Source organism: Mustelus asterias, chromosome 8 (genome assembly GCF_964213995.1).
Source record: "Mustelus asterias chromosome 8, sMusAst1.hap1.1, whole genome shotgun sequence".
In the NCBI taxonomy this organism is placed as follows: domain Eukaryota; kingdom Metazoa; phylum Chordata; class Chondrichthyes; order Carcharhiniformes; family Triakidae; genus Mustelus; species Mustelus asterias.
This window is the reverse complement of record NC_135808.1, coordinates 123,084,196-123,095,084: the sequence shown is the minus strand read 5'-3', so window position 1 is coordinate 123,095,084 and position 10,889 is coordinate 123,084,196. Positions and strand designations below refer to the sequence as shown.

Here is a 10,889-nt window from a genome sequence, read left to right as displayed (position 1 = left end):
AACTTCAACCTGAGGACCAGATCTATCCTTATTCATGATCAGGTTGAAACTAATGGCATTATGATCACTGGATCCAAAGTGTTCCCTCACACTCACACCCATCACCTGCCCTAACTCATTTCCCAATAGGAGATCCAATATCGCATCCTCTCTAGTTCGCACCTCTATATACTGATGTAGAAAATTCTCCTGAACAAATTTTACAAACTCTACCCCGTCTAAACCTTTAACAGTATGCGAGTCCCAATCTATATGTGGAAAATTAAAATCCCCTACTCTCACAACTTTGTGTTTCTTGCAGTTGTCAGCTATCTCTCCGCTGATTTGCTCCTCCAATTCTCGCTGACTATTGGGTGGTCTATAATACAAGCCCATTAATGTGGTCATACCTTTCCTGTTTCTCAGCTCCACCCATAGGCCTCTGTAGACAAGCTCCCTAATCTATCCTGCCTGAGTACCGCTGTAACATTTTCCCTGACCAACAATGCCACCCCCCCCCACCTTTTATCCCTCTGCCTCTATCCCGCCTGAAACTTTGGAACCCTGGAACATTGAGCTGCCAGTCCTGCCCCTCCTGTAGCCAAGTTTCACTAATGGCTATAATGTCATATTTCCATGTGTCTATCCACGCCTTCAGCTCATCTGCCTTCCCCACAATACTCTTGGCATTGAAATAGACACACCTCAAAAGATTAATTCCACCACACTCTACCCTTCCATTTGTGATTTTGCTTGAACTAACCTGTCTTTTTACCCCTGCTCCACTATCTGCTCTGGCACTCTGGTTCCCATCCCCCTGCAAATCTAGTTTAAACACTCCCCAATAACACTAGCAAATCTCCCTGCAAGTATATTGGTCCCCTTGTAGTTTAGGTGTAACCCGTCTCTCTTGTACAGGTCCCACCTGCCCCAGAAGAGGTCCCAATGATCCAAGAATTGGAAACCCTGCCCCCTGCACCACTTCCTCAGCCACGTGTTCATCCGCCCAAGCATCCTACTCCTGCCCTCACTGGCATGTGGCTCAGGTAGCAATCCTGAGATTACTACCCTCGGGGTCCTGCTTTTTAACTTCCTTCCAAGTTCTTTGTACTCACTCTTTAGGACCTCCTCACTCTTCCTTCCCAGTAGCTATACATAGCTACTGTCTATATACATCTTTGGACTGTGGGGGGAAACCGGAGCACCCGGAGGAAACCCACCCAGACACACGGAGAATGTGCAAACTCCACACAGACAGTGACCCAAGCCGGGAATCAAACCTGGGTCCCTGGTGCTGTGAGCCAACAGTGCTAACCAGTGTGCCACTGTGCCGCACTAGCTATGGAGGCAGACAGAAGTCTGCCTTAGTGTGTCACTAGGTTCGGGAAGAGAATTGAAATTAGTACTTCACTTCCCTCTCCAGAACGTCAATTCAAACAAGACCTTGGCAATCCATTATAGATGATTGCATTGATATTATCACCTTGATAGGAACTCAGCTAATGAGTGAAGACAGCTCCTGGCTACCTACACTTCCCACCCACTGCTCCAATGGGGTTCTGGCATTTCTCACCAATCTTAACTTGAACATTCTATTGACCCTCTGGCAACTCACCTTGTCGCACCCCTACCACCTCTCATTTAAAAGCATCATTCTTTACCTTACAGCCCAATCCCAACATGACCTACTCATCGAGATGTCCTCGCCACTGATTTACTTCCTGAGCTTTTACACTGAGCAATTCCTTATCATCTCGAATTTCTATCTCCATCTCAACTTAGCATTCCCTCTCATCTCTCGACTTCAATGCTTTCCTATCCCCCCCCTTAACCTCCCCTTCCATTTCAAATCTCCTACTCATATTCACAGCCACCACTTCATCTTGCTAGCTCTCTAGTTATTTGTCTCAGTCACAGACTAGGCCATCACTAAACATGGCCTCACTTCCCTCAGCACTAATATCCTTTACTTCCTTCCAATCCTACTCCTCTGTGTCTGCCTCTGGCAAAATCTCTCCTCAAAGTCACTTACAACTGCACTTTCAACAGTCCAACTGACTAGCCTTTGACCCACCATATTCCTGCAGTTGTGGAAATGCACAATCAATCCCTCTCCTTTTGTCATTGATGCCCTTGTGAACAATAAAACCCTTATGGCTCCACTCCTAATTGCTCCCACTGGTAGGGCCCTGTCTTTGCTTCCTCGAGTTCAAGAGGCTAGACTCTCCCACAACAGGAAACAACCTCTCAGCATCTATCCTGTCCAGCCCCCTAAGAATCCTATATGTCTCAATAAGGTTGCCTCTCATTCTGCTAAATTCCAATACATACAGACACCAACTACTCAACCTCTCCCGATAAGAAAATTACTCCATACCATAACCTTCTCCACACTGCTTCCAATGCCAGTGTATCTTCCCTTAGAATAAAGGGACCAAAACTGTTCACTGTATTCCAGGTTTTCCATCTTCTCCATGAGACTCACATCCAGTTTTTGTGACTCTATTCGCAATAAACTGCTGATGACCCAATTTCTTCATACTAGTGGACATGGTTAACAGATATCCCTCAACCCCCTACCTTTCAAATCTGTCATCATCCCCTCTACCTCAAACACCCATTTGTCATCCTTCTCTTGCATCTTTTCAATATGGCGCCGGGGCATGGCTTTTCTTATGAGCTGTCGCCAGCGTACCCTGCTAGTCCCCCTGACCCTAAGGGGCAATTTAGCATGACCAATCAACTCAAACTGCCCAACCCCAACATGACGTACTCATTGAGATGTCCTCACCATTGATTTACTTCCTCAGCTTTTTACACTGAGCAATCCCTTATCATCTCGAATTTCAATCTCCATCTCAATTTAGCATTCCCTCTCGTCTCTCAAGTTGGAGTGTGGGAGGAAACTGGAGCACCCAGAGGAAACCCACCCAGACACGAGGAGAATGTGCAAACTCCATACAGACAGTCACCCAAGCTGGGAACTGAACCCCGGTCCCGGGTGCTGTGAGGCAGCAGTACCAACCGTGCCACTCATACCCTCAAATTCAATCTTTTAACTCACGTTCTGTGCTCTTAAAACTGTTCTCTCCACATTATATTCTGCACCCTATCCTTTCCTTCTCCCCTATGTACGCTATGAACAAGATGTTTTTGTCTGGAACAGCTCACAAGAAACAATACTTTTCACTGTATCCCAGTACATGTGACAATAATAAATCAATCAACTCTTCTATATCCGAACGCTGTCTGTCTGACACGCAGCTCTGGATGAACTACTGTTTCCAAAAATTAAGACCAAAGTCATTGACTTTGGAATGTATCTACAACCACTGCGCCGCACACTCCCCCCACCCCCTTCCCAAAACCCAACCCAGACTTCTCAAATTATTTATCCTTTCCAACAACACCATCCACAGTCACAAATTGAAGTGGACTGTTCACAACTTCAGTGGTCTACTCAATCCTGAGCTGAAATTTTAATTCTACATATCCGGTCCATCATAAACACTACATACTTCCATCTCCATGATATTACCCCATCTGAAACCAACATTCATGCTTTTGTTACATTTAGAGTAGATTATTCCAATACTCTCCTGGCTCACTTTCACTCTCCATTCTGCATCAACTCAACCTCATCCAAGCCTCTTCCACTAATGTCCTAATGCACACCTAGTTCAGCTCTCCCATTGGTCTACATTGGCTCACAGTCCAATAATGCCTCCCACTTAACATTCTCATACTCGTTGTCAAAATTCCTTTGTGACCTTGAAACCCAACACAGCCCTTCCCCTACAACCTGTAATCTGAGTTCCTCCAACTCTGGTCTCTTAAAGTTTATTTATTAGTGTCACAAGTAGGCTTACATTAACACTGCAATGAAGTTAATGTGAAAATCCCCTAGTCGCCACACTCCGACACCTGTTCGGGTACACTGAGGGAGAATTCAGCATGGCCAATGCACCTAACCAGCACATCTTTCAGACTGTGGGAGGAAACCGGAGCACCCGGAGGAAACCCACGCAGACACGGGGAGAATGTGCAGACTCCACACAGACAGTGATCCAAGTCGGGAATCGAACCTGGGTCCCTGGCGCTGTGAGGCAGCACTGCTAACCACTAGGCTGGTGATTCTAATGGAATCGCCATTCCTTCATCTCACCGGTTGTCCCTTAAGTTATCCAGGTTCTGAACTGTCGAACCCCCTCCCTAAATGTCTCTGTTGCCCCCCACCCCCTCTCATTAAAACCGAACTCTCTGACCAAATTTTGAATCATCGGCCGGAATTTTACCACACCGCCCGCCATGGGAATCGGAGCAGGCGAGGGGCAGACAATGGGAAGGTCCGTTGAACGCAGGCGGGATTATACGATTTCGGGATAAGTGAGGGCGGAATATCCCGCCCATCCTCTCCTCCGAATATTTCCCTTGTTGTCTGGATGTCATTTTCTTTTTGCCTGATTATGTTTGCCCGCATTACGGATGCTGTAATCTGTTATTGATGTGAAATTTCTAATTTACAAAATGGGATAGTTGAGTCTTCGATGATGCTGGAAATCTAACACTGGTGGGGCAAACCACCTGGTCTTTTCTTGAATTCGAGACTTTGCCACTTGTACTTAAGCTGCAAGCAGTCTGAACACAAAGCATTGAGAGGCTACCTTCTCCTGATGGTATTACACATTCTGCAAAAAAGGTTAAACCAATTTCAGCTTTGCTCCAATTATAGTGTACATCTTGTGATATTGTAAGGAGGGAACAAAATACTGCTCACTAACGCAAGATGTGCAGTAAATCTGCACGATTAAAGATTGAAAAGAGCTGACTAACACATGGGTATTTTACAGTCATTAACTACATCATCAGCCCCTTAAGGCCACATAAAGCACTCTGCTTTCCCCAACTTTACTTTGATGAGAGTTTGCAGTAAAAAAGCATCTGTCTGCTTAAATCAATGTGGAACCATGCAATGTTGTAGCTTGTGGTGTAATATTAAAAATGTCATTAGTGAAGGAATGTTCGGAATCTTGACCAGAATATCAACATCTTAAATTTGAATTATTTGGTGTTCTGCCCTCTAGAAGTTACCACTCATATTCTACAATTGCCTAATGAAGAATAGTCTATTCCATAAAACCATAAGATATAGGAGCAGAATTAGGCCTTTCAGCCCATTGAGTCTGCTCCACCATTCAATCATGGCTGATATGATTCTCATCCCCATTCTCCTGCCTTCTCCCTGCACCCTTGAACCCCCTATTGATCAAGAACCTATCTATCTCTGTCTTAAAGATACTCAATGACCTGGCCTCCACAGCCTTCTGTGTCAATGAGTTCCACAGATTCACCACCCTCCAGCTGAAGAATTTCCTCCTCATCTCAGTTTTAATGGGGTGTCCCTTCACTCTGAGGTTGTGCTCTTGAGTTCTAGTCTCTCCCACTAGTGGAAACATCCTCTCCACGTCCACTCTATCTAGGCCTCTCAGTATCCTGTAAGTTTCAATGAGATTCCCCCCTCATCCTTCTAAACTCCAGTGAATATAGACCCTGAATCCTCAAGCGCTCCTTATATGTCAAACCCTTCATTCATTCCAAAAAGTAATTTGTTGTTTCTAAATGCATTGAACAGAAGTTCTGATGAAGCCCCAGCACCATTTATGAAAACAGATGTTCCAGTGTTATTGTCTTCTTAATAGTGCACTTATTGGACTTGCCTTCCTGTCTGGTTTTTTTTTCAGTTTTAAAGTTTATTTATTAGTGTCACAGTAGGGTTACATTAACACTGCAATGAAGTGACTATGAAAATCCCCTAGTCGCCACACTCTGGAACCTGTTTGGGTACACTGAGGGAGAATTTAGCATGGCCAATGCAGCTAACCAGCATGTCTTTCAGGCTGTGGGAGGAAACCGGAGCACCTGGAGGAAACCCACGCAGACATGGGGAGAACGTGCAGACTCTGCACAGACAGTGACCCAAGCCTCAAGCCGGGAATTAAACCCGAGTCTCTGGGGCTATGAGGCAGCAATGCTAACCACTGTGCACTGTGTAGCCTATTTATGTTTAACAATGAAATGTTTGGGTAAAGTATTTAGCTCATCAAGATGAAAATTTCAGTTGTAAACGGGGTGAGAGACTTGAGTTACAATCAGTGCAGTCAGTTGAGCAATTTAGGCCTATCTATACAGGATGTAGTTTAGAAGAGTGAGGGTAAATCTAGTTGAGGTATACAAGATGCGAAAAGGGATTGACAGGGTAAGACATAGGAAAAATGTTTCCCCTTGTTGGACATTCTAGAATGAGAAGCATTAGTTGTCGGCTAAGGGGGGCAGATTTAAAACAGAAATGAGGAAGAATTACTCAAATTAGGAATTAGTCAAAGGGTGGTGAATTCTTTTTATTCATTCACAGGACATGGGCGTCGCTGGCTGGCCATTGACTCACCTGAAGAAGGGGCTCAGAGCCTCGAAAGCTTGTGTGGCTTTTGCTACCAAATAAACCTGTTGGACTTTAACCTGGTGTTGTTAAACTTCTTACTGTGTTTACCCCAGTCCAACGCCGGCATCTCCACATCAGCATTTATTGCCCATCCCTAGTTGCCTGAGGGCACCTGAGAGTCAACCACATTGCTGTGGCTCTGGAGTCACATATAAGCCAGACCAGGTGAGATGGCAGATTTCCTTCCCTAAAAGGACATTAGTGATAGATGTGTTTTTCCGACAATCAACAATTGTTTCATGGTCATCAGTAGATTCTTAATTTCGGATATTTTTTATTGAATTCAAATTCTGACAGCTGCCGTGGCAGGATTCGAACCTGGGTCCCCCAGAACATTAGCTAAGTTTCGAGATTAATAGTCTAGTAGATAATACCACTAGGCTATCTGTGGAATTCTCTACCCCAGCATGCAGTGGATGCAGGAACATTTAAAAAAATTAAGGAGGTACTAGATGGGGTTTTTATTAGCGAGGTGTTGAAAGGTTATGGGAGCAGGCAGGAAGGTGAAGATCATATTGATTGGTGGAGCAGGCTGGAGAAGCTGAATTGCCTACTCCTGCTCCTAGTTCTTATATTTCATGGTCCACAATGCAGGCAGTAAGCAGACTAAAGCTTTAACCCAGCAAGGACCTTGACGACTCACCCAAGAACATCCCTATCGCGTCAGTGAGATTCTTCCCACCCCCCTCCTTCTCTCCTGTCTGCCTCCACAGCAAGGATTCGCTGAGTCGGTTGCCAATTTAGCACCAATTTGTAATGAATGGTGCAGGCTCATCCTAATTAATTGTGTATGCTAACACTGGGGTAACCTAAACACCTTGACCCACTTTCAGTGGACTACATCGAGTTTAATAGGGGTTTAAATTATTCGATTGACTAAGTGGTGGTTAAAACTCCCCTCCTCCCTCCTTCAATACATCGAATTAGGTTCAGAAATGTAGAAAAGTCGTCAATTTCTCTGCTGATTCAGATAGGAAGACAAAGAACTGTCAGACAGAAAATCACATCTCTTGATTTAATAGAAATAATTGAGTTCCAGTTGTCATATTCATCCTGCGACATTTGTCCTCAGTTGAGGCTGTTGTGGATCCAGACAATTCTTCACATTTTAATTGTACACCGAGGTTGACAAATTATTTAATTTAAAAACCCAAGGAAAGGTCCAGCCTGTTAGTTACATGAATATATTTGAGAGCAAGAAAGCATTCAGGTTTCTAACCAACCGACAAATTGCTTCACAAACCAACGTTCCAGAAAGGGAAACTTTGTTAAATAGAACTTTCACTGGGAAAAATGAGGGTTATCCCAACATCTGAGGCACAAGTGGTACTATTTCCACAACAATAGCATCTCATTCACTTGGGCCCCTTTGAAGTTACTTCTTCGCTGTTGGCCATCAAGAATGAATTTACTTCCGGGAGTGGAAGCAGCCTTATGGAGAATACAGGTAGGGGATGATAAGAATCAAACTGTTCCTGGGAAAAGTGAGGCAACTTGAGAGAACTCAAGGCAACTCTATGGCCATACTAGTCTGAAAACGCCCGGTCTCGTCTGATCTCAGGAGCTAAGCAAACTCAGGCCTGGTTAGTACTTGGATGGGAGACCGCCTTGGAATACCAGCTGCAGTAGGCTTTTCGGGCGGTATGGTGGCACAGTGGTTAGCACTGCTACCTCACAGCGGCAGGGTCCCAGGTTCAATTCTGGCCTCGGGTCACTATCTGTGCACATTCTCCCCGTGTCTGTGTGGGTTTCCTCCAGGTGCTCCGGTTTCCTCCCACACTCCAAAGATGTGCAAGTTAGGTGGATTGGCCATGCTAAATTGAGCCTAGTGTCAGGGGGATCAGCTAGGGGAAATGCGTGGGGCTACAGAAATAGGGCCTGGGCGGGATGGGCTGAATGGCCTCCTTCTGTACTGTAGGGATTCTATGATTCTAGAAGCAACACACTTGATTTTGACACCCAATGGCTCAAGCCAAATCAATGCAAAATATTGCACCTGACTCCATGGCTGGAACTCAACCACCTTGGCCCAGAACCGGAACGGGCGAAGGTCCGACAACGGAAATCTCCGTTGACCTCGGGCAGGAATTTCCAGTCTCACCCAAGCAAGGCCATAAAATCCCGCCTCATGTGTATGTTTGGGGGGTCTTCACAAATACATGAATAGAATGGGAATAGAGGGATACGGTCCCCGGAAGGGTAGGGGGTGTTAGTTCAGTCAGGCAGCATGGTCGGTGCAGGCTTGGAGGGCCGAAGGGCCTGTTCCTGTGCTGTAATTTTCTTTGTGTGTAAATTGTCATCACTTATTTGCTAATATAACATGTGGTACACTTATTCCAAATCAATTCTTATTTTGTCTTGCAAAAGGAGTGGAGAATATGTTTTCTGGTGTCAAACCTGCAGGTCAGGAGAAAGATACGGAAGTCTGAGGACACCAACTGACTCAAGAACAGCTTCTTCCCTGCTGCCTCTGAATGGACCTACCTTATATTAAGTTGATCTTTCTCTACACCCTAGCTATGACAGTAACACTACATTCTGCACCCTTCCCTTTTCAATGAACGGTATGCTTTGTCTGTATAGCGAGCAAGAAACAATACTTTTCACTATATACTAGTACATGTGACAATAATAAATCAAATCAAATACGTTGAAGTTGGTCATTTCAAATACTCAGATGAAACAATTTCTGCTCAGAAAGCGAAGAGGGGAAAATAAAAGCCCTCTAATTATTGCATATTCCATATTGAATATTTAAGGCTAATGTTATTACAACAGGATAAAACGTTTCCATAATGTTGATGTATATTTATAAACATTAGATACAAAATAAAATCAGTTATATGTTAAAATAAATCCGTTATAAGTTAAACGAGGTAAGTTAAGTATAAACGCTGGGGGAGAAAACAACACAAGGTATTTTAGATAAACACTTTTAGATTGCTGATTTATCTGTACATAATCGCGCTGTCCAAAGTTGCTTTGCATTCGGCTTTGAGGATTAAAACAGTCCCCGGTTGCTGTCCGCCAAACGCCAGTGGAGCAGGCTGGTGGGCCAATGTATTGTGCCGAGGTGATTCTTTGAAGGGTCTAACAGAAACGCCCCTCTCCCAGCCACAGAAGAGAGAGAGAGAGAAAAAAATCCCAATTCTCACTTAACGTGAAGGCTAACCCTGTTACAATAGCTTTCAAAATCCATCAACGGTGCAAGACACGCGTTCACAACCCACCGCCTTAAAATTCATCTCCTGACACCGAGGCACCAAACGCGGGTCAAGACACAGAGGGTTCAAACCAGCTATAATGAAGGGACGTCCTTTCTCACCCACCCCAATCCCCGGGCGAAACAATTCCTCCCTTGCTTTAATGCCTTGCTTATTCCGTGTAAATTTATGCCCTCTCGAATTTTGTGGTGTACAAACCTGATCCTTTTTCTTTTTCCATATTAAACTTTCAAGCCTCCCATTTATTTCAAAAAAAAAGTCGCTGTCGTTTAAAGTGGAGCATGAGGCGTGATAATGAGTAGGCAGAGGAAGAGAAGGTGTGAGCTCATTAAGGTAATGACTAAGACATTCCCCATTATATCACCCAGGTTCGGTTGAAAATGTGGCAATTAAAGCGCCCTACGTGGGCTCCTGTAAACTGGAGAACAAGACAATTCTCTGGCAATATCTGTGTTGCGGTTAATGTGTGTCATGTAAATGAAATGGGGAGGAGGGGGTTCTCCCCATTCAATATAGCCTGTTACTGGGAAGGGGGGGAGGTACTGCCCAGCTGTTGAGGGGGAGGGGGGTGTTACTGCCCAGCTTGGGGGGGCGGGGGGGGGAGTTACTGCCCAGCTGGGGGGGGGGGGGGGGGGAGTTACTGCCCAGCTGGGGGGGGGGGGGGAGTTACTGCCCAGCTGGGGGGGGGGGGGAGTTACTGCCCAGCTGGGGGGGAGTGGGGGGCAGGGGGGGGGGGAAGTTACTGCCCAGCTGGGGGGGAGTGGGGGGCGGGGGGGGGGGAGTTACTGCCCAGCTGGGGGGGAGTGGGGGGCGGGGGGGGGAGTTACTGCCCAGCTGGGGGGGGGGGGGGGAGGATGTTACTGCCCAGCGGGTGAGGGGAATCACTGCCCAGCTGTGTGTGGGAGAGGGGGGGGGGGCAGTTACTGTCCAGCTTGTGGGGGGATTGTTACTGCCCTGATTTGGAGCGGTGTTGGGGGGGTGAGGAGGGGTGTGAGGGGGCGTGGGGGGGGGGGGGGTGGGGGCAGCTCATTCACTTGGTCCTCCAGTTGCTGATCTCCCCTTTCTCCACTCAAAGCCAGCAAACTCCAGACAAACTCTCACCTCAGCTCCTCACAATAATATCAGGCATCCCGTGCCTCCACCACACACTCCTCAATGTGCTCGCATGGAGTGAAACCCACCCCCCC

General features: G+C 46.0%; 1 pseudogene; it reads left to right on the top strand.

The window, feature by feature from the left end:
- Positions 1–7,991: 7,991 nt before the first annotated feature.
- LOC144497988 (5S ribosomal RNA) lies at positions 7,992–8,110 on the top strand (annotated as a pseudogene).
- The last annotated feature ends 2,779 nt before the right edge of the window (positions 8,111–10,889 follow it).